General features: G+C 46.8%; 1 protein-coding gene across 2 annotated transcripts in view; it reads left to right on the forward strand.

Moving 5' to 3' along the window:
* Window positions 1–25,000, forward strand: part of LOC128686970 (uncharacterized) — a 337,777-nt gene that overhangs the window by 20,587 nt on the left and 292,190 nt on the right. The window lies entirely within an intron of this gene.

Genomic DNA, 25,000 nt, shown 5'->3' on the forward strand with positions numbered 1-25,000 from the left:
AGCAACAACAATAACAGTAGCAGCAGCATCAATAGCAGTATCAGCAGCAACAACAGCAGCAGCATCAGCAACAACAGCAGCAGCAGCAACAGCAGTAGCAGCAACAACAACAGCTGAAGCAGCAGCATCAACAGCAGTAGCAGCAGAATCAACAGCAGTATCAGCAGCAACAACAGCAGCAGCAGCAGCAACAACAGCAGTAGCAGCAACAACAACAGCTGAAGCAGCAGCATCAACAGCAGTAGCAGCAGAATCAACAGCAGTATCAGCAGCAACAACAGCAGCAGCAGCAGCAACAACAGCAGTAGCAGCAGCAACAACAGCAGTAGCAGCAGCAACAACAGCAGTAGCAGCAGCAACAACAGCAGTAGCAGCAACAACAACAGCTGAAGCAGCAGCATCAACAGCAGTAGCAGCAGAATCAACAGCAGTATCAGCAGCAACAACAGCAGCAGCATCAGCAACAACAGCAGCAGCAGCAACAACAATAACAGTAGCAGCAGCATCAATAGCAGTATCAGCAGCAACAACAACAGTATCAGCAGCAACAGCAGTAGCAGCAACAACAGCAGTATCAGCAGCAACAGCAGTATCAGCAGCAACAACAACAGTATCAGCAGCAACAGCAGTAGCAGCAGCAACAACAACAGTATCAGCAGCAACAGCAGTAGCAGCAGCAACAACAGCAGCAGCAGCAACAACAGCAGTAGCAGCAACAACAGCAGTATCAGCAGCAACAACAACAGTATCAGCAGCAACAGCAGTAGCAGCAGCAACAACAGTAGTAGCAGCAACAACAGCAGTAGCAGAAGCAACAACAGCAGTAGCAGCAGCATCAACAGCAGAAGCAGCAGCAACAACAACAGCAGCAGCAGCATCAACAGCAGTAGCAGCAACAACAACAGCAGTAGCAGCAACAACAACAGCAGTATCAACAGCAGCAACAACAGCAGTATCAACAGCAGCAACAACAGCAGTATCAACAGCAGCAACAACAGCAGTATCAACAGCAGCAACAACAGCAGTAGCAGCAACAACAACAGCAGTAGCAGCAGCAACAACAGAAGTAGCAGTAACAACAACAGCAGTAGCAACAACAGCAGTGGCAGCAACAACAGCAGTAGCAGCAACAACAACAGCAGTAGCAGCAACAACAACAGCAGTATCAACAGCAGCAACAACAGCAGTATCAACAGCAGCAACAACAGCAGTATCAACAGCAGCAACAACAGCAGTATCAACAGCAGCAACAACAGCAGTATCAACAGCAGCAACAACAGCACAAGGAACAGCAACATCAAATATAAATTTTAATTACAGAATCTAAAATTACTGGTGACATTAAATATTTAGAAGTCACAGTAATGGTTCTCAGAGGTCACAGTAATGGTTCTCAGAGGTCACAGTAATGGTTCTCAGAGGTCACAGTAATGGTTCTCAGAGGTCACAGTAATGGTTCTCAGAGGTCACAGTAATGGTTCTCAAAGGTCACAGTAATGGTTCTCAGACGTCACAGTAATGGTTCTCAGAGGTCACAGTAATGGTTCTCAGAGGTCACAGTAATGGTTCTCAGAGGTCACAGTAATGGTTCTCAGAGGTCACAGTAATGGTTCTCAGACGTCACAGTAATGGTTCTCAGAGGTCACAGTAATGGTTCTCAGACGTCACAGTAATGGTTCTCAGAGGTCACAGTAATGGTTCTCAGACGTCACAGTAATGGTTCTCAGACGTCACAGTAATGGTTCTCAGACGTCACAGTAATGGTTCTCAGACGTCACAGTAATGGTTCTCAGAGGTCACAGTAACGGTTCTCAGACGTCACAGTAATGGTTCTCAGACGTCACAGTAATGGTTCTCAGAGGTCACAGTAACGGTTCTCAGACGTCACAGTAATGGTTCTCAGACGTCACAGTAATGGTTCTCAGAGGTCACAGTAATGGTTCTCAGAGGTCACAGTAATGGTTCTCAGAGGTCACAGTAATGGTTCTCAGAGGTCACAGTAATGGTTCTGAGATCACAGTAATGGTTCTCAGAGGTCACAGTAATGGTTCTAAGACGTCACAGTAATGGTTCTCAGAGGTCACAGTAATGGTTCTCAGAGATCACAGTAATGGTTCTCAGAGATCACAGTAATGGTTCTCAGAGATCACAGTAATGGTTCTCAGAGATCACAGTAATGGTTCTCAGAGGTCACAGTAATGGTTCTCAGAGGTCACAGTAATGGTTCTCAGAGATCACAGTAATGGTTCTCAGAGATCACAGTAATGGTTCTCAGAGATCACAGTAATGGTTCTCAGAGGTCACAGTAATGGTTCTCAGAGGTTACAGTAATGGTCCTCAGAGGTCATAGTGATGGTTGTCAGACGACACAGTGATAGTTCTCAGAGGTCACAGTAATTATTCTCAGAGGTCACAGTGGTTCTCAGAGGTCACAGTGGTTTTCAGAGGACACAGTAATGGTTCTCAGAGGTTATAGTGATTTTCTCAGAGGTCACAGTAATGGTTCTCAGGTCATAGTGATTTTTCTCAAAGGTCACAGTAATGGTTCTAAGAGGTTACAGTAATGGTTCTCAGAGATCACAGTAATGGTTCTAAGAGGTTGCAGTAATGGTTCTCAGAAGTCACAGTAATGGTTCTCAGAGGTTACAGTAATGGTCATCAGAGGTCATAGTGATGGTTGTCAGAGGTCACAGTGATAGTTCTCAGACGTCACAGTAATGGTTCTCAGAGGTCACACTGGTTCTCAGAGGTCACAGTAATGGTTCTCAGAGGTTACAGTAATGGTCCTCAGAGGTCATAGTGATGGTTGTCAGACGACACAGTGATAGTTCTCAGAGGTCACAGTAATTATTCTCAGAGGTCACACTGGTTCTCAGAGGTCACAGTAATGGTTCTCAGAGGTCACATGGTGTGTGTGTGTGATCCTACCCCCACCGGGTTTATCTTCTTTGTTATTCAACATTTCTTCTCTTCACGAGGCGCGGAGATGTGAAGGCTCTTGATTCAAGAAGATGGATCTGCGCTTCCCAGGATCAAACTTAACTACTCAATATCCTTCTCATTCCCTATCCATCTCTTCCGTCGTATAAAGCTAACGGTTAACCGCTTTCCCATGAATATAATAATAATAATAATAATAATAATAATAATAATAATAATAATAATAATTATTATTATTATTATTATTATTATATTAATTATCCAGTAAGAAAGGATCGAGAAAGTATCGTAAAACATAGATATAAGTTGTTAAGTGATGGTAATAGTGGTGGCAGGAAGTGTTGTGTTGACCTCCACCAACACTGTCTCACCATCTTAACCCTCCACCAACACTGTCTCACCATCTTAACCTTCCACCAACACTGTCTCACCATCTTAACCCTCCACCAACACTGTCTCACCATCTCTCACCATAACCACCAACACTGTCTCACCATCTTAACCTCCACCAACACTGTCCACCAAACCCTCCACCAACACTGTCTCACCATCTTAACCCTCCACCAACACTGTCTCACCATCTTAACCCTCCACCAACACTGTCTCACCATCTTAACCCTCCACCAACACTGTCTCACCATCTTAACCCTCCACCAACACTGTCTCACCATCTTAACCCTCCACCAACACTGTCTCACCATCTTAACCTTCCACCAACACTGCCTCACCATCTTAACCCTCCACCAACACTGTCTCACCATCTTAACCCTCCACCAACACTGTCTCACCATCTTAACCCTCCACCAACACTGTCTCACCATCTTAACCTTCCACCAACACTGTCTCACCATCTTAACCCTCCACCAACACTGTCTCACCATCTTAACCCTCCACCAACACTGCCTCACCATCTTAACCTTCCACCAACACTGCCGTGTCACCACCTTATAAGAACACCACCATTTACTAAACTGAAGGAGCCCAGGATACCTTCCTAGGTGGCGTTGAAATCTACTTAAGTGAGGGGACTACTCTCTTCCACTGTTTTCTAGACACTAAGAGATTCACCTCTCCTACATTGTTCTATACACTGAGAGCCACTACTACACTGCTCTATACACTGAGAGCCACTACTACACTGCTCTATACACTGAGAGCCACTACTACACTGTTCTATACACTGAGAGCCACTACTACACTGCTCTATACACTGAGAGCCACTACTACACTGCTCTATACACTGAGAGCCACTACTACACTGCTCTATACACTGAGAGCCACTACTACACTGTTCTATACACTGAGAGCCACTACTACACTGCTCTATACACTGAGAGCCACTACTACACTGTTCTATACACTGAGAGCCACTACTACACTGCTCTATACACTGAGAGCCACTACTACACTGCTCTATACACTGAGAGCCACTACTACACTGCTCTATACACTGAGAGCCACTACTACACTGCTCTATACACTGAGAGCCACTACTACACTGCTCTATACACTGAGAGCCACTACTACACTGCTCTATACACTGAGAGCCACTACTACACTGCTCAATTACGCTGAGAGCCGCTACTACACTGCTCTATACACTGAAAGTCACTAATCTACTACACTGTTCTAAAATAAGAAAAGAAAAAGAGAAAAATAAAATTTTAGAGAATAACAAATTTCTTAGGCAGCGCGCTGGTGAGACTAGCCAGTGTCCGGACCTCTGCTGCGGCTCTGGCTTCACCCACTCCCTCAACTCTGAATTTAATTTGAAAAAAAAGAGGAAGAAAATCAAGTCAGGGAGGTACCCGTGGGTTGTCTATATGAGGGAAAGGATGGCTGGTATGGTGGTGATGTGTTTATTTTTGAGAGCAGTGGTGGAGCGGTAGTGTGTAGCCACGTTGGTGTGCAGCCCTCGGGATGACGGCGATAACCCAGATGAACACTCACGATTTGTGTCGACCAACACCACCAGTCAGCCAGAGGTGACTGTTGGTGATTACTGGTGACTGTTGGTGATTACTGGTGACTGTTGGTGATTACTGGTGACTGTTGGTGATTACTGGTGACTGTTGGTGATTACTGGTGACTGTTGGCTGGCATCTTACTGCTGCTGCTTGGCTGATTGCTGACTGAGTCTGACTCACTGCTGGACTGACTGCTGGACCTACTTCTGGCTGACTGCTTGGCTGATTACTGGCTGATTGCTTGGTTGACTGCTGGCTGACTGCTTGGTTGACTGGCTGGTTTAAAAGACTACAGAACTCCACTTGTTAAAGATTCCAGAACTCCACTTGTTAAAGATTCCAGAACTCCACTTGTTAAAGATTCCAGAACTCCACTTGTTCAAGACTACAGAACTCCACTTGTTAAAGATTCCAGAACTCCACTTGTTCAAGACTACAGAACTCCACTTGTTAAAGATTCCAGAACTCCACTTGTTCAAGACTACAGAACTCCACTTGTTAAAGATTCCAGAACTCCACTTATTCAAGACTACAGAACTTCACTCGTAATAAGACTTCAGAATTCCACTTATAATAAAAGAATAAGGAATCTCACGTGAAAATTTACTAAAAGTGACAAATTCTGTCTATTGTTGGGTTGATTAACAATTGAAACATTTGGTGAGCAGCGGAGCGGCAGCGGTGTTATTCTCCACAAGACAAGTGTGTTGGGTCACACCATCCATCTGCTGCCTAACATGAACCTATGAAACAGGACTCAAGATATTTTTAAATTTACGTAATCCCCTTCCCCCCATACACACACACACACACACACACACACACACACACACACACACACACACACACACACACACACACACACACACACAACATACACACATAACATACACACACAACATACATACGCAACATACACACACAACATACACAACATGCACAACATACACACAATACACACAACATACACACAACATACACACACACAACATACACACACACACACAACACACACAACATACACAACATACACACACACAGCATGCACTCACACAACATACACACAACATACACACACACACACACACACACACACACACACACACACACACACACACACACACACACACACACACACACAACATACACATAGACACACGAAAAGGCGGGACCAGGAGCTATGAATTTACCCCTGCAACTACAAATGGGTGAGTATACACATATACATTTTTAAGGGATACACAAATAACCTAGTCATGGTATTGTGCCCTTTTGTTCATTAATTTTAAGGAAGTTATAAAATTTAAAAGGCAACTTGCACTGCGTCTCTGTCTCTCACGAAGACAAGTACATACACAGACACTGATTTATGGTACATAAATGCAAGTTTAATATCAAAGAAAGGTGGTTAATGAACAAGATATCAGTGGACGCAGTAGCCATCATGGTGAGGAAATTAACAGGAATAATGACACGTGTGATATTCCCAGCTGGGTACCCAGTGACCAGACCTTGCTGATAACCACACCCATAGATAAACTCTCCTAATTAAGTTAAGAGACCTGCTGGTCTGCTGAGAGATTCTGCTGGTCTGCTCAGAAACCCGTTGGTCTGCCCATGGCACCTGATGTACCTTAAACAGTAATAAAAAAATGCATTTGCCGCTAGGACGATGCGACCTTCCCCTTGTTACTGACACCCACATTCTACCACCACCACCACCACCACCACCTCCTCTTTATACTAACACATAAAACAATCACCACAGACTCGAGCAAGAATCCCCTTTCATAGAAACCCTCTCTAAGAGCCCTTAATAGAACTCCTTAGAATCACATCCTAAAAAAATAAAACCTGCCGATAACACCTCTGCTAGAATTCGTTCAGGGAACCCACCTACTGGCAACACTGCTAGAATTCGTTCAGGGAACCCACCTACTGGCAACACTGCTAGAATTCGTTCAGGGAACCCACCTACTGGCAACACTGCTAGAATTCGTTCAGGGAACCCACCTACTGGCAACACTGCTAGAATTCGTTCAGGGAACCCACCTACTGGCAACACTGCTAGAATTCGTTCAGGGAACCCACCTACTGGCAACACTGCTAGAATTCGTTCAGGGAACCCACCTACTGGCAACACTGCTAGAATTCGTTCAGGGAACCCACCTACTGGCAACACTGCTAGAATTCGTTCAGGGAACCCACCTACTGGCAACACTGCTAGAATTCGTTCAGGGAACCCACCTACTGGCAACACTGCTAGAATTCGTTCAGGGAACCCACCTACTGGCAACACTGCTAGAATTCGTTCAGGGAACCCACCTACTGGCAACACTGCTAGAATTCGTTCAGGGAACCCACCTACTGGCAACACTGCCGCTCATTTGTTGAAAAGTTAATAATTTCATGGTAATTATTTCTTGTTGTTTTCTCGTTATGTTTTATTATTATTATTCGTATTACCTTATTTAGAGGTTTATAAAGAAATAAATAATAAAGCTGGTTTTGTAAGAGGATGGGGAGGAAGGAATAGGAGGGGAGGAGGAGGAAGAATAAAGAGGAAGAAGAGAAGGAGGAGGAGGAGGAAAAAGAAGAGGAAGAAGAAGGGAATGAGGAAGTCTATTGTGGCCTACTGTGAGGTGCAACCTCACCCCCCCCACACAGCAGACCACACACACACACACACACACACACACACACACACACACACACACACACACACACACACACACACACACACACACACACACACACACACACACACACACACACACACACACACACACACACACACACACACACACACACACACACACACACACACACACACACACACACACACACACTCACACACACACAAACAACAACAACAACAAACTGCATGTATACATGCATGTATAAAATCTTGTGTATCCTGTTTACTGATGAAACAAAATTAATGAGAATAAAATTTGGTGAAGACCTGAAGAAAATGCAAGATAAGTTGGGCAGTCTACAGGGATGGTCAGATATATGGTTATTATAACTCAGTCCCAAAACGGGCAAAGTTATAAAAATTAGAGAAGCAGGATGAAAGCAGGAGACGGAGTATATACTAAGAAAGGAGAGAAGTGATGAAATATGACAGACGCTGCAAATTTCGAAAGTTAAGGGATGTGGGGGTCAGTGTGGTATCAAGTACCTCCCTGGAGGCGTTCATCAAGTGAAGAGTTTGTGGCGTATGTCCGCCAAGACAACCCAAAACCTGTACTTAACACTGAGGATTCTATATACATGTCACACCAATCATGCAGTATGTAGCAACAGTCACACCTGATCATGCATGTACGGAAATTAGAGAAAGTCGAGGCATTCCCAAGGAGACTGACTGGTCTGGGAGCTGAGAGTACTGACTGGTCTCGGAGCTGAGAGCACTGACTGGTCTCGGAGCTGAGAGCACTGACTGGTCTCGGAGCTGAGAACACTGACTGGTCTCGGAGTTGAGAACACTTACTTCTCGGAGCTGAGAGCACTGACTGGTGTCGGAGCTGAGAACACTGACTGGTCTCGGAGCTGAGAACGCTGACTTCTCGGAGCTGTGAGCACTGACTGGTCTCGGAGCTGAGAACGCTGACTTCTCGGAGCCGTGAGCACTGACTGGTCTCGGAGCTGAGAACACTGACTGGTCTCGGAGCTGAGAGCACTGACTGGTCTCGGAGCTGTGAGCACTGACTGGTCTCGGAGCTGAGAACACTGACTGGTCTCGGAGCTGAGAACATTGACTGGTCTCGGAGCTGAGAACACTGACTGGTCTCGGAGCTGAGAGCACTGACTGGTCTCGGAGCTGTGAGCACTGACTGGTCTCGGAGCTGAGAACACTGACTGGTCTCGGAGCTCAGAACACTGACTGGTCTCGGAGCTCAGAACATGGACTGGTCTTGGAGCTGAGAACATTGACTGGTCTCGGAGCTGAGAAAGCTGACTGGTCTCGGAACTGTGAGCACTGACTGGTCTCGGAGCTGAGAACACTGACTGGTCTCGGAGCTGAGAACACTGACTGGTCTCGGAGCTGAGAACACTGGTCTCGGAGCTGAGAACATTGACTGGTCTCGGAGCTGAGTACACTGACTGATCTCAGAACTGAAAACACTGACTGGTCTCGGAGCTGAGAACACTGACTGGTCTCAGAACTGAAAACACTGACTGGTCTCGGAGCTGAGAACACTGACTGGTCTCAGAACTGAGAACACTGACTGGTCTCGGAACTTAGAATACTGACCTAGCAGAAAACTAAAACAGGTGAAGGTGGCAACCTTACACGACAGAACGATGAAGGAGAGAGTGATAAGACTGAAGAAGACTCTCAGAAAACCTTAGAAAGGATTGGAGAGTGTTAGAAAGTATGTTAGTTGAAATAAAGCAGCATCGACAGAAATTAAAATGTAGGTTGATCATAGTGACGGTAGAAAATATTTCTTCAACCCTTGAGATGATCAATAAGTGAAGTGACCTAAACAAGATGGAAGCAGGTTAATATACACAGCTAAAGTTAATAAGATGACCCAAGAGCTGGCTCACAACACACGCACACTGTGATGTGAGAAACATTGGCACTGTTTCTCATTTAAACTGTTGTTTAATTGATGGCAATCTGTGGCACTCTTGATACTATATGGCACTCTTGATGACTGCTGTATCTTACCCTTGGCACCATTAATGAATACTCCATGACACTTTCAACCTTGTACTGCATATTCCAGTGTGTGTGTGTCATTACCTTACAAATATATACTCTCATAAACACGCATACGCAAACACACACACACACACACACACACACACACACACACACACACACACACACACACACACACACATAAATACCCCCAACACACATACACACACACAAATACCCTCACACATAAATACCCCCACATACACACAAATACCCCCACACACACATACACAAATACCCCTCCACACACATACACACAAATACCCCCCACACACATACACTCACAAATACCCCCAATACAAACACTCACAAATACCCCCATACACACATACATACACAAATACCCCCACACAAAAAAAACGCACACAAATACCCCACACACAAATACCCCACACACAAATACCCCACACACAAATACCCCACACACAAATACCCCACACACAAATACCCCACACACAAATACCCCACACACAAATACCCCCACACACAAATACCCCCACACACAGATACCCCCACACACAGATACCCCCACACACAGATACCCCCACACACATACACACACAAATACCCCGATACACACATGCACACACAAGTACCCCCCACACACGCACATACACAAATACCTCCCCCACATACACAAATGCCCCCTCCACACGCAAATACCCCCACACACGCACATACACACACAAATACCTCCCCCGCACACACGCACATACACACACAAATACCCCCCACACACGTACATACACACACAAATACCCACACACACACAGATACCCACACACACACACACACACAAATACCCCACACACACACAAATACCCACACACACACAAATACCCACACACACACACACAAATACCCACACATACACACACACAAATACCCACACACACAAAGATACCCACACACACACACACAAATACCCCACACACACACAAATACAAACACACACACACACACAAATACCTACACACACACAAATTCCCACACACACACACACACACACAAATACCCACACACACACACACACACACACAAATACCCCCACACAAATACTTCCTCCAACACACAATCCACTTGCTAAATTTTCTTATAATCTTTTGCCTGAGTTGTGTTTATTTGTTCATGAAATTCCTCTAAATGACTTTAATGTGGTGGTGTGCACGAGACAAGATTGTTGGAATAATACCAGATAACACCAGGTTACTGAAGCACACACAAGTGTTTTTGTTTTGGCACGTGTGTGTGTGTGTGTGTGTGTGTGTGTGTGTGTGTGTGTGTGTGTGTGTGTGTGTGTGTGTGTGTGTGAGTGTGTGTGTGTGTGTGTGTGTGTGTGTGTGTGTGTGTGTGTGTGTGTGTGTGTGTGTGTGTGTGTGTGTGTGTGTGTGTGTGAGTGTGTGTGCGTGCGTGTGTGTGTGTGACAGTAAGGTAGTCAGTGGTGACCCAGGTCTCTACTCCAGGTAGCTAATTCTCCCATTATATTCATAGACAGGTACTAAACCTGTCCTAGTACCCGAGGAATGGGAGGTAATCAGATTTGATCCGAGGGAGGGGAAGATACATCCAGTTCCTTGGATGAAGAGATTTTTAGCAGCATTAAGGCAACCCTCACCAGAGGAGTGATGCTGGGAGAGATGGATATTTATTCTTGTTACTTGGTATATGCGGCCGCAGCGGCCAGCGCAGCGCACCACATTGTCTCTCCTCGTTCACACGTTCGACTTTGCTCACACGAGTGGTTCCTCACTGATGAATTGCAGAAATCTCGCCAACGGGAAAAGAAAAATTAAAGAAAGACACCACAGCAAGTGAAAGAACACGTGAATCGCAAATTATGTTAAGATATCGCATCCATCGTGCCGCTGCAAGATATCATGTGTGGCTATGTGTCCATGATGGCCAGTGGCCGCTCTGAAGAGCTTCCTGAAATTTGTAAATGAAATAAGAAAGATCAACTTGTGGTGGAGGTGGAGGGCGGGAGTGTTGAACGGGGTTACCAGCGTAATGCCACACACTACAACACAACGTTCACTAGAATCATCATCCCACAAGTTACCAACTCCTTCAATAACATTATATCTACAAGCGTCACTGTCATAATGTTTGAGTGTGAGCAGCCAAGGAGCTAGAGTGCGCCGCTCTTGCACACAAATTGTAATTGGTTAATGTGCGAGTGTAATTAACAGTGTTGCAGCAGCAGGCAGTCTACTACTGCTGCTGCTGCTGCTGCTGCTGCTGATGATCGTGGCGGGGTCATCGCCTCTTGCCTAAAACACTGGATATTTACTCCTACTTTTTCTTCAACACGACTTTTTCTCTTGATTCTTATTCTAAATTTTTATGTCTCTCATTTAATTTTTTTGGGGTCGAACTTCCTTTGGGCTTTCGTGAAGATTCCGATTAATTGTCGAGAAGAGTTGGTAAGAGAAATGTATCCCAGCAGTGACACCAGTGTTGGTAGCACTAGGTGGGGCCACACGCGAAGTGACCTACCCAGTGTTGGTAGCACTAGGTGGGGCCACACGCGAAGTGACCTACCCACGGTGCTACTACCAGCAGTGACACCAGTGTTAGTAGCACTAGGTGGGGCCACACGCGAAGTGACCTACCCACGGTGCTACTACCAGCAGTGACACCAGTGTTGGTAGCACTAGGTGGGGCCACACGCGAAGTGACCTACCCACGGTGCTACTACCAGCAGTGACACCAGTGTTGGTAGCACTAGGTGGGGCCACACGCGAAGTGACCTACCCACGGTGCTACTACCAGCAGTGACACCAGTGTTAGTAGCACTAGGTGGGGCCACACGCGAAGTGACCTACCCACGGTGCTACTACCTGCCCTGGCCTCTACCTCAAGTGATCAGCCACCAGTACACTCTCTATTAATAACACTACTGAAACCAGCAGCACTGTATTGATAACTGCTGAAACCAGCAGAACTGTACTGATAACTCTGCTGAAACCAGCAACATTGTATTGATAACTGTTGATATCAGCAACACTGTATTGATAACACTGCTGATACCAGCAACACTGTATTGATAACACTGCTGAAACCAGCAACACTGTATTGATAACACTGCTGAAACCAGCAACACTGTATTGATAACTCTGCTGAAACCAGCAGCACTGTATTGATAACTCTGCTGAAACCAGCAACACTGTATTGATAACTGCTGATACCAGCAACACTGTATTGATAACACTGCTGAAACCAGCAACACTGTATTGATAACACTGCTGAAACCAGCAACACTGTATTGATAACACTGCTGAAACCAGCAACACTGTATTGATAACTGCTGATACCAGCAACACTGTATTGATAACACTGCTGGAACCAGCAACACTGTATTGATAACACTGCTGAAACCAGCAACACTGTATTGATAACTGCTGATACCAGCAACACTGTATTGATAACACTGGTGAAACCAGCAACACTGTATTGATAACTGCTGATACCAGCAACACTGTATTGATAACACTGCTGGAACCAGCAACACTGTATTGATAACACTGCTGAAACCAGCAACACTGTATTGATAACTGCTGATACCAGCAACACTGTATTGATAACACTGCTGAAACCAGCAACACTGTATTGATAACTGCTGATACCAGCAACACTGTATTGATAACACTGCTGGAACCAGCAACACTGTATTGATAACACTGCTGAAACCAGCAACACTGTATTGATAACACTGCTGAAACCAGCAACACTGTATTGATAACTGCTGATACCAGCAACACTGTATTGATAACACTGCTGGAACCAGCAACACTGTATTGATAACACTGCTGAAACCAGCAACACTGTATTGATAACACTGCTGAAACCAGCAACACTGTATTGATAACTGCTGATACCAGCAACACTGTATTGATAACACTGCTGGAACCAGCAACACTGTATTGATAACACTGCTGAAACCAGCAACACTGTATTGATAACTGCTGATACCAGCAACACTGTATTGATAACACTGGTGAAACCAGCAACACTGTATTGATAACTGCTGACACCAGCAACACTGTATTGATAACACTGCTGGAACCAGCAACACTGTATTGATAACACTGCTGAAACCAGCAACACTGTATTGATAACACTGCTGAAACCAGCAACACTGTATTGATAACACTGCTGAAACCAGCAACACTGTATTGATAACACTGCTGAAACCAGCAACACTGTATTGATAACACTGTTGAAACCAGCAACACTGTATTGATAACACTGCTGAAACCAGCAACACTGTATTGATAGCTGTTGAAACCAGCAACACTGTATTGATAACACTGCTGAAACCAGCAACACTGTATTGATAACACTGCTGAAACCAGAAACACTGTATTGATAGCTGTTGAAACCAGCAACACTGTATTGATAACACTGCTGAAACCAGCAACACTGTATTGATAACACTGCTGAAACCAGCAACACTGTATTGATAACACTGCTGAAACCAGCAACACTGTATTGATAACACTGCTGAAACCAGCAGCAACGTATTAATAACACTGCTGAAACCAGCAGCAACGTATTAGTAACACTGCTGAAACCAGCAGCACTGTATTAATATCTGTTGAAACCAGCAACACTGTATTGATAACACTGCTGATACCAGCAACACTGTATTGATAACACTGCTGATACCAGCAACACTGTATTGATAACACTGCTGATACCAGCAACACTGTATTGATAACACTGCTGAAACCAGCAACACTGTATTGATAACACTGCTGATACCAGCAACACTGTATTGATAACACTGCTGATACCAGCAACACTGTATTGATAACACTGCTGATACCAGCAACACTGTATTGATAACACTGCTGAAACCAGCAACACTGTATTGATAGCTGTTGAAACCAGCAACACTGTATTGATAACACTGCTGATACCAGCAACACTGTATTGATAACTCTGCTGAAACCAGCAACACTGTATTGATAACACTGCTGAAACCAGCAACACTGTATTGATAACACTGCTGAAACCAGCAACACTGTACTGATAACACTGCTGAAACCAGCAGCACTGTATTGATAGCTGTTGAAATCAGCAACACTGTATTGATAACACTGCTGAAACCAGCAACACTGTATTGATAACACTGCTGAAACCAGCAACACTGTATTGATAACACTGCTGAAACCAGCAACACTGTATTGATAACACTGCTGAAACCAGCAACACTGTATTGATAACACTGCTGAAACCAGCAACACTGTATTGATAACACTGCTGAAACCAGCAGCAACGTATTAGTAACACTGCTGAAACCAGCAGCAACGTATTAGTAACACTGCTGAAACCAGCAGCAACGTATTAGTAACACTGCTGAAACCAGCAGCAACGTATTAGTAACACTGCTGAAACCAGCAGCAACGTATTAGTAACACTGCTGAAACCAGCAGCAACGTATTAGTAACACTGCTGAAACCAGCAGCAACGTATTAGTAACACTGCTGAAACCAGCAGCAACGTATTAGTAACACTGCTGAAACCAGCAGCAACGTATTAGTAACACTGCTGAAACCAGCAGCAACGTATTAGTAACACTGCTGAAACCAGCAGCAACGTATTAGTAACGCTGCTGAAACCAGCAGCAACGTATTAGTAACACTGCTGAAACCAGCAGCAACGTATTAGTAACACTGCTGAAACCAGCAGCAACGTATTAGTAACACTGCTGAAACCAGCAGCAACGTATTAGTAAGACTGCTGAAACCAGTAGCAACGTATTAGTAACACTGCTGAAACCAGCAGCAACGTATTAGTAACACTGCTAAAACCAGCAGCAACGTATTAGTAACACTGCTGAAACCAGCAGCAACGTATTAGTAACACTGCTGAAACCAGCAGCAACGTATTAGTAACACTGCTGAAACCAGCAGCAACGTATTAGTAACACTGCTGAAACCAGTAGCAACGTATTAGTAACACTGCTGAAACCAGCAGCAACGTATTAATAACACTGCTGAAACCAGCAGCAACGTATTAATAACACTGCTGAAACCAGCAGCAACGTATTAATAACACTGCTGAAACCAGCAGCAACGTATTAATAACACTGCTGAAACCAGCAGCAACGTATTAATAACACTGCTGAAACCAGCAGCAACGTATTAATAACACTGCTGAAACCAGCAGCACGTGGAGAGGTTGGACCACTCTGGCTGACCTAGCACCTCCCCCCCCCCCCCGTCTCCCACCTGACAGTTGTTTTATAAGCACGAAAATTATGGAATGTGTCGCGAAGTACAGGAAAACATTGTTACCACCAGCAAGTGTAGCAAGGTACCATGAGGGAATAATGGTACCATCAATGTGGGTCATGAAGTACTCCAGCAGAATAATGGTACCATCACTGTGATTCATGAGAAACTCCAGGAGAGTAATGGTACCATCACTGTGGGTCATGAGGTACTCCAGCAGAATAATGGTACCATCACTGTGGGTCATGAGGTACTCCAGCAGAATAATGGTACCATCACTGTGGGTCATGAGGTACTCCAGCAGAATAATGGTACCATCACTGTGGGTCATGAGGTACTCCAGCAGAATAATGGTACCATCACTGTGGGTCATGAGGTACTCCAGCAGAATAATGGTACCATCACTGTGGGTCATGAGGTACTCCAGCAGAATAATGGTACCATCTCTAAAGTGGGAAAATGTTATATGAAAGAGTAGAGTCCTAGGGGATGGGATACATGAACCTTAAGTATACCAGCAACAATAACAACACTAGCAATAACATTAACAAAAATACCAACAACAACATTAACAAATATGTTAGCAACAATAACACTAAAAATAATCTTACATTATCTCTCCACTCTTCCGCCGCCTCCAGTATTTATTCTCTGCATGGAACTGACAAATTCACTTGTTGGCTAAATGTGTCCATCAGTAAAGAAACTCACGGGTTTTATTTATCAATAAAAATATCAACACCCCCCCCCCCCCGGGATCCTCAGTAATGTTGGTGTCATCTTAGGTCAAACTTCCGCACCACAATGAATGCATCTCATCAAAATCGTACAATACTTTTACACAGCTCTACTGGTGTATATCGTTAGGTTAGGTAGGTTTGTCAAGAAACAGGGCAAGTGTTTCCTGACGCGGGTCTCAGCAGCTGGAGCTTTTGGTCACCTGACCGAGGTCTTCCACTGGTTTACCGGTCCAAAAATTTAAAAAAAATATATTACGATTCGCCTGCCATGTAGTGTTATATATTGCTCTTAGTATCATTACATCCCGTCCCGTGCTGGTAACGATTATCATGGTTAATATATGGTAACCACGTTAGTATGAAGAACTCGAGCCAGATGTACTCAGACAGTAACAAATAAAACAATGTGATGTGTGTCATTGGGCGGGTGCTAAGGAACATTTGAGTGGGGTCTCAGACCACACGGTGGGTTCTGCCAATATAACGTTCAAGGATCTGAGGTCAAGTTAGGTCAGGAGGAGTGGGTTGAACCCTGGAGTGAAGGAGCGAGTAACTTAGGTCATGAAGGAAGGTGCTGGAGCACCAAGAACCCATCAGGTAACACAATGACTGCTCTTACAGATGGGGGAGAAGCACCCTTCTGGCCCTTTACACGTGTGGCTTGCTCTGGGTGTCGTGCACTGTGCCCACTAACTACACGTGTGGCTTGCTCTGGGTGTCGTGCACTGTGCCCACTAACTACACGTGTGGCTTGCTCTGGGTGTCGTGCACTGTGCCCACTAACTACACGTGTGGCTTGCTCTGGGTGTCGTGCACTGTGCCCACTAACTACACGTGTGGCTTGCTCTGGGTGTCGTGCACTGTGCCCACTAACTACACGTGTGGCTTGCTCTAGGTGTCGTGCCTGTGCCCACTAACTACACGTGTGGCTTGCTCTGGGAGTTGTGTCACTGTGCCCACTAACTACACGTGTGGCTTGCTTTGGGTGTCGTGCACTGTGCCCACTAACTACACGTGTGGCTTGCTCTGGGAGTCGTGCACTGTGCCCACTAACTACACGTGTGGCTTGCTCTGGGTGTCGTGCACTGTGCCCACTAACTACACGTGTGGCTTGCTCTGGATGTCGTGCACTGTGCCCACTAACTACACGTGTGGCTTGCTCTGGGTGTCGTGCACTGTGCCCACTAACTACACGTGTGGCTTGCTCTGGGAGTTGTGTCCTGTGCCCACTAACTACACGTGTGGCTTGCTCTGGATGTCGTGCACTGTGCCCACTAACTACACGTGTGGCTTGCTCTGGGAGTCGTGCACTGTGCCCACTAACTACACGTGTGGCTTGCTCTGGGTGTCGTGCACTGTGCCCACTAACTACACGTGTGGCTTGCTCTGGATGTCGTGCACTGTGCCCACTAACTACACGTGTGGCTTGCTCTGGGAGTTGTGTCCTGTGCCCACTAACTACACGTGTGGCTTGCTCTGGATGTCGTGCACTGTGCCCACTAACTACACGTGTGGCTTGCTCTGGGAGTCGTGCACTGTGCCCACTAACTACACGTGTGGCTTGCTCTGGGTGTCGTGCACTGTGCCCACTAACTACACGTGTGGCTTGCTCTGGGAGTCGTGCCCTGTGCTCACTAACTACACGTGTGGCTTGCTCTGGGAGTCGTTTCCTCTGCCCACTAACTACACGTGTGGCTTGCTCTGGGAGTCGTTTCCTGTGCCCACTAACTACAAGTGTGGCTTGCTCTGAGTCGTGCCCTGTGCCCACTAACTACACGTGTGGCTTGCTCTGGGAGTCGTGCCCTGTGCCCACTAACTACACGTGTGGCTTGCTCTGGGAGTCGTGCCCTGTGCCCACTAACTACACGTGTGGCTTGCTCTGGGAGTCGTGCCCTGTGCCCACTAACTACACGTGTGGCTTGCTCTGGGAGTCGTGCCCTGTGCCCACTAACTACACGTGTGGCTTGCTCTGGGAGTCGTGTCCTGTGCCCTCTAACTACAAGTGTGGCTTGCTCTGAGTCGTGCCCTGTGCCCACTAACTACACGTGTGGCTTGCTCTGGGAGTTGTGTCCTGTGCCCACTAACTACACGTGTGGCTTGCTCTGGGAGTCGTGCCCTGTGCCCACTAACTACACGTGTGGCTTGCTCTGGGAGTCGTGCCCTGTGCCCACTAACTACACGTGTGGCTTGCTCTGGGAGTCGTGCCCTGTGCCCATTAACTACACGTGTGGCTTGCTCTGGGAGTCGTTTCCTGTGCCCACTAACTACACGTGTGGCTTGCTCTGGGAGTCGTGCCCTGTGCCCACTAACTACACGTGTGGCTTGCTCTGGGAGTCGTTTCCTGTGCCCACTAACTACACGTGTGGCTTGCTCTGGGAGTCGTTTCCTGTGCCCACTAACTACACGTGTGGCTTGCTTTGGGAGTCGTGCCCTGTGCCCACTAACTACACGTGTGGCTTGCTCTGGGAGTCGTGTCCTGTGCCCACTAACTACACGTGTGGCTTGCTCTGGGAGTCGTGTCCTGTGCCCACTAACTACACGTGTGGCTTGCTCTGGATGTCGTGCACTGTGCCCACTATCTACATGTGTGGCTTGCTCTGGGTGTCGTGCACTGTGCCCACTAACTACACGTGTGGCTTGCTCTGGGTATCGTGCACTGTGCCCACTAGCTACAGATCCATTATAAACCCACAAAGACCGACATTAACATCTCACCTTCCATAATATACACGCGGCCCCTGCCATCAAAATTACTGTATATGGAGAACGCTTGTGTCTATTTGTAATTGTGAGCGTCGAGTCTGAGTTCCACGGAGGTGACCTGTTCTCCAGGCTGAGGGACTGACCACCTCAAATACTTTTTCTCCATGGTTGATAAACTGATTACACCATCTTTATTTCATTACTACTGCTGCGTCTGTAGTTGACTGAAGAAGCCTACTGTGTAGGCGAAACGTTTCATCAGTTAAGATACATAACTGTTGCACATGTGTCTTAAGCTTCAACTTGTCGGTATTTTATACCATTTTCAACTATACAGTGATAAGTATCCCAGGATGAACAACACTTCATCATCCCTATGAGTCACTTGCATCTTTATCTTACATTTATGACGTCTTGTTGTCCATCTTTGTGTTTCAAAAACCTGTTCTCTGCACTATCAACACCTCTCAGTATCATTTACGTTATTATATCTCTCGTAGTTCTTTCCGCGAATCTGTAAAGACTATGTCAAGCTGAGTTACTTAAGCTTGTACTTGTAGCCAGTTGTCTGCTACGGGACCACTTGTCTCAGCTACGGGACCACTTGTCTCAGCTACGGGACCACTTGTCTCAGCTACGGGACCACTTGTCTCAGCTACAGGACCACTTGTCTCAGCTACGGGACCACTTGTCTCAGCTACGGGACCACTTGTCTCAGCTATGGGACCACTTGTCTCAGCTACGGGACCAATTGCCTCAGCTACAGGACCACTTGTCTCAGCTACAGGACCACTTGTCTCAGCTACGGGACCACTTGTCTCAGCTACGGGACCACTTGTCTCAGCTACGGGGCCACTTGTCTCAGCTACAGGACCACTTGCCTCAGCTACAGGACCACTTGCCTCAGCTACGGGACCACTTGTCTCAGCTACGGGACCACTTGCCTCAGCTACAGGACCACTTGCCTCAGCTACGGGACCACTTGTCTCAGCTACAGGACCACTTGTCTCACCTACAGGACCACTTGTCTCAGCTACGGGACCACTTGCGTCAGCTACAGGACCACTTGTCTCAGCTACGGGACCACTTGTCTCAGCTACGGGACCACTTGTCTCAGCTACAGGACTTGTCTCAACTACAGGGCCACTTGTCTCAGCTACGGGACCACTTGTCTCAGCTACGGGGCCACTTGCCTCAGCTACGGGACCACTTGTCTCAGCTACGGGACCACTTGTCTCAGCTACGGGACCACTTGTCTCAGCTACGGGACCACTTGTCTCAGCTACGGGACCACTTGTCTCAGCTACGGGACCACTTGTCTCAGCTACAGGACCACTTGTCTCAGCTACGGGACCACTTGTCTCAGATACGGGACCACTTGTCTCAGATACGGGACCACTTGTCTCAGCTACGGGACCACTTGTCTCAGCTACGGAACCACTTGCCTCAGCTACGGGACCACTTGTCTCAACTACGGAACCACTTGCCTCAGCTACGGGACCACTTGTCTCAGCTACAGGACCACTTGTCTCAGCTACGGGACCACTTGTCTCAGCTACAGGACCACTTGCCTCAGCTATGGGACCACTTGTCTCAGCTACAGAACCACTTGTCTCAGCTACGGGACCACTTGTCTCAGCTATGGGACCACTTGTCTCAGCTATGGGACCACTTGCCTCAGCTACAGGACCACTTGTCTCAGCTACGGGACCACTTGTCTCAGCTATGGGATCACTTGCCTCAGCTACGGGACCACTTGTCTCAGCTATGGGACCACTTGCCTCAGCTACAGGACCACTTGTCTTAGCTACGGGACCACTTGTCTCAGCTATGGGACCACTTGCCTTATATACGGGACCACTTGTCTCAGCTACGGGACCACTTGTCTCAGCTATGGGACCACTTACCTCAGCTACAGGACCACTTGTCTCAGCTACGGGACCACTTGTCTCAGCTATGGGACCACTTGCCTCAGCTACAGGACCACTTGTCTCAGCTACGGAACCACTTGTCTCAGCTATGGGACCACTTGTCTCAGATACGGGACCACTTGTCTCAGCTACGGGACCACTTGTCTCAGCTACGGGACCACTTGTCTCAGCTACGGGACCACTTGTCTCAGCTATGGGACCACTTGTCTCAGCTACGGGACCACTTGTCTCAGCTACGGGACCACTTGTCTCAGCTATGGGACCACTTGTCTCAGCTACGGGACCACTTGTCTCAGCTAGGGGACCACTTGTCTCAGCTATGGGACCACTTGCCTCAGCTACGGGACCACTTGTCTCAGCTACGGGAACACTTGTCTCAGCTACGGGACCACTTGTCTCAGCTACGGGACCACTTGTCTCAGCTACGGGACCACTTGTCTCAGCTACGGGACCACTTGTCTCAGCTATGGGACCACTTGTCTCAGCTACGGGACCACTTGTCTCAGCTATGGGACCACTTGTCTCAGCTATGGGACCACTTGTTTCAGCTATGGGACCACTTGTCTCAGCTATGGGACCACTTGTCTCAGCTATGGGACCACTTGTCTCAGCTATGGGACCACTTGTTTCAGCTATGGGACCACTTGTCTCAGCTATGGGACCACTTGTTTCAGCTATGGGACCACTTGTCTCAGCTATGGGACCACTTGTCTCAGCTATGGGACCACTTGTCTCAGCTATGGGACCACTTGTTTCAGCTATGGGACCACTTGTCTCAGCTATGGGACCACTTGTCTCAGCTATGGGACCACTTGTCTCAGCTATAGGACCAGTGTTAGTGTGCTTGATCAGCTTCATGTTCAAGACATGTTCTGCATACTCGCGCGCGAGCGCGAGTATGCACTTTGTGTGTGCGTGTGTGTGTGTGTGTACTCACCTTGTTGTGGTTGCAGGGGTCGAGTCACAGCTCCTGGCCCCGCCTCTTCACTTGCCGCTACTCGGTCACTCTTCCTGGTCCAAGAGCTTTATCATACCTCGTCTTCCACTACATCACTTCCCAGACTATTCCACTTCCTGACAACTCTGTGACTCAGGAAATACTTCCTAACATCCCTGTGGTTCATTTGTGTCTTCAGCTTCCAACTGTGTCCCCTTGTTGCTGTGTCCCATCTCTGGAACATCCTGTCTTTGTTCACCTTGTCAATTCCTCTCAGTATTTTATATGTCGTTATCATGTCCCCACTATCTCTCCTGTCCTCCAGTGTCGTCAGGTTGATTTCCCTTAACCTCTCCTCGTAGGACATACCTCTTAGCTCCGGGACTAGTCTTGTTGCAAACCTCTGCACTTTCTCTAGTTTCCTTACATGCTTGGCTAGGTGAGGGTTGCAAACTGGTGCCGCATACTCCAATATGGGCCTAACGTACACAGTGTACAGGGTCCTGAATGACTCCTTATTGAGATGTAGGAATGCTGTTCTTAGGTTTGCCAGGCGCTCGTATGCTGCAGCAGTTATTTGGTTGATGTGAACCGCAGGAGATGTTCCCGGTGTTATACTTACTCCAACATCCTTTTCCTTGAGTGAGGTTTGTAGGCTCTGGGCCCCTAGACTGTACTCCGTCTGTGGTCTTCTTTGCCCTTCTCCAATCTTCATGACTTTGCACTTGGTGGGGTTGAATTCCAGGAGCCAATTGCTGGACCAGGTCTGCAGCCTGTCCAGATCTCTCTGTAGTTCAGCCTGGTCATCGTCCGATTGAATTTTTCTCATCAACTTCACATCATCTGCAAACAGGGACACTTAGAATCTATTCCTTCTGTCAAGTCGTTCACAAATACCAGAAACAGCACCAGTCCTAGGACTGATCCCTGTGGCACCCCGTTCGTTACCGGCGCCCACGCTGACACTTCGCCACGTACCATGACTCGCTGTTGTCTTCCTGACAGGTATTCCCTGATCTATTGTAGTGCCTTCCCTGTTATCCCTGCTTGGTCCTCCAGCTTTTGCACTAATCTCTTGTGTGGAACTGTCAGTTGCCTTCTTACAGTCCAAGAAAATGCAATCTACCCACCCCTCTCTTTTGTCTTACTGCCATCACCCTGTCATAGAACTCCAGTGCTGAAACCATGCTGGTTGTCATTGATAAGCTCATTCCTTTCTAGGTGCTCCACCACTCTTCTGATAATTTTCTCCGTGACTTTGCATACTATACACGTCAGTGACACTGGTCTGTAGGTTAATGCTTCATGTCTGTCTCCATTTTTTTTAAAAATTGAAACTACATTTGCTGTCTTCCATACTTCCGCTAGTCGCCCTGTTTCGATAGATGTGTTGAAGATAGTTGTTAGTAGTTACCTCTCTCAGGACCCATGGAGAGATGTTATCCGGCCCATGTGTGTGTGTGTGTGTACTCACCTAGTTGAGGTTGCGGGGGTCGAGTCCGAGCTCCTGGCCCCCCTCTTCACTGATCGCTACTAGGTCACTCTCCCTGAACCATGAGCTTTATCATACCTCTGCTGTGTGTGTGTGTGTGTGTGTGTGTGTGTGTGTGTGTGTGTGTGTGTGTGTGTACGAAGCCATCATTGCTCGGGGTGACTCGGGCAGCGCCCTGCACCACCACAGTGAACACTGGAATGTTCACGCCACTCACACGTCCTCACACGCACGGTGACACAACCAAGGAAACACATTAACCATTACTCCTTCTCCAGGTGCCGCTCCAGAAGTGTACCAACCTCACCATCCATTGTGTGTGTGTGTGTGTGCGTGCGCTCATATAAACTCACGTGCGGTTGCAGGGGTCAAGTCTTAGCTCTTGGCTCTGCCCCTCAATTTACTGTTTGCTGGAGTCACTTGCTTCTTACCTCATGGACCCTGTCGTACCTGCTCTTAAAATTATGTATGGAGCCTGCCACCACCCCTCGTGTAAATCATTTCACTTCCTGACCACCCTGAGGCTGAAGAAATATTTGCCGACATTCCTGTGACTCGTCTGTGTCACTGTTTCGAACTGTGTACCTTAGTACCTGTTTTCCCGCCTCTCAAACAATCTGTCCCCGTCTAGCCTATCAATTCCTCTGAGTAATTTTAAGTTATAATATCTGCCCTAGTTCTGTCCTCCAGTGTTGTTAGATTCATTTCCTTTCGTCTCTCCTCGTAGTTCCTACTCCTTAGATAAGTAAGACACATGTGCAACACGTGTACATGTGTCTTATCAACTTGCCGGCATTGTATACCATTATCATGTTCCTACTCCTTAGCTCTGGAATTAATGTATCGTTGCATGTCTTTTCACTCTTATGCGTTTTCAGGTACGGAGTCCATGCTGGTGCAGCATACAGCAAAATGGGAATGATGTATTTTGTATAAAGAGCCCTGACTGAATCTTTCTTGAGATTCCTGAAAGTAATTCTTGAGATTTGCCAGACAAGTAATGGCTGCAGAGGTTATCTGATTTATGTAAGGCTTCGGCGATATGCTAGGCACTATACTCACCCCTAGGTCTTTCTCTCTGAGTGGGATCTGCAGCCTCTGCACTCCCAGGTCTATACTCGGTGTCTGGTCTTTTTGTCCGTTCCCCAAGCTTCATAAACTTGCATTTGCTGAGGCTGAATTCAAGTGATCACTTATGACACCTTTGCTGCAGTTAATCCAGATCCATTTGTGGCCTTCTCTTGTACGCGTCTATTTTTATTCTCATTAGTTTTGCATCATTAGCAAAGAGGAAAGCATCTGACTCAATCTCGGTTGATGCTATTGACATAAGC

The sequence above is a fragment of the Cherax quadricarinatus genome, chromosome 1 (assembly GCF_038502225.1).
Source record: "Cherax quadricarinatus isolate ZL_2023a chromosome 1, ASM3850222v1, whole genome shotgun sequence".
NCBI lineage: Eukaryota > Metazoa > Arthropoda > Malacostraca > Decapoda > Parastacidae > Cherax > Cherax quadricarinatus.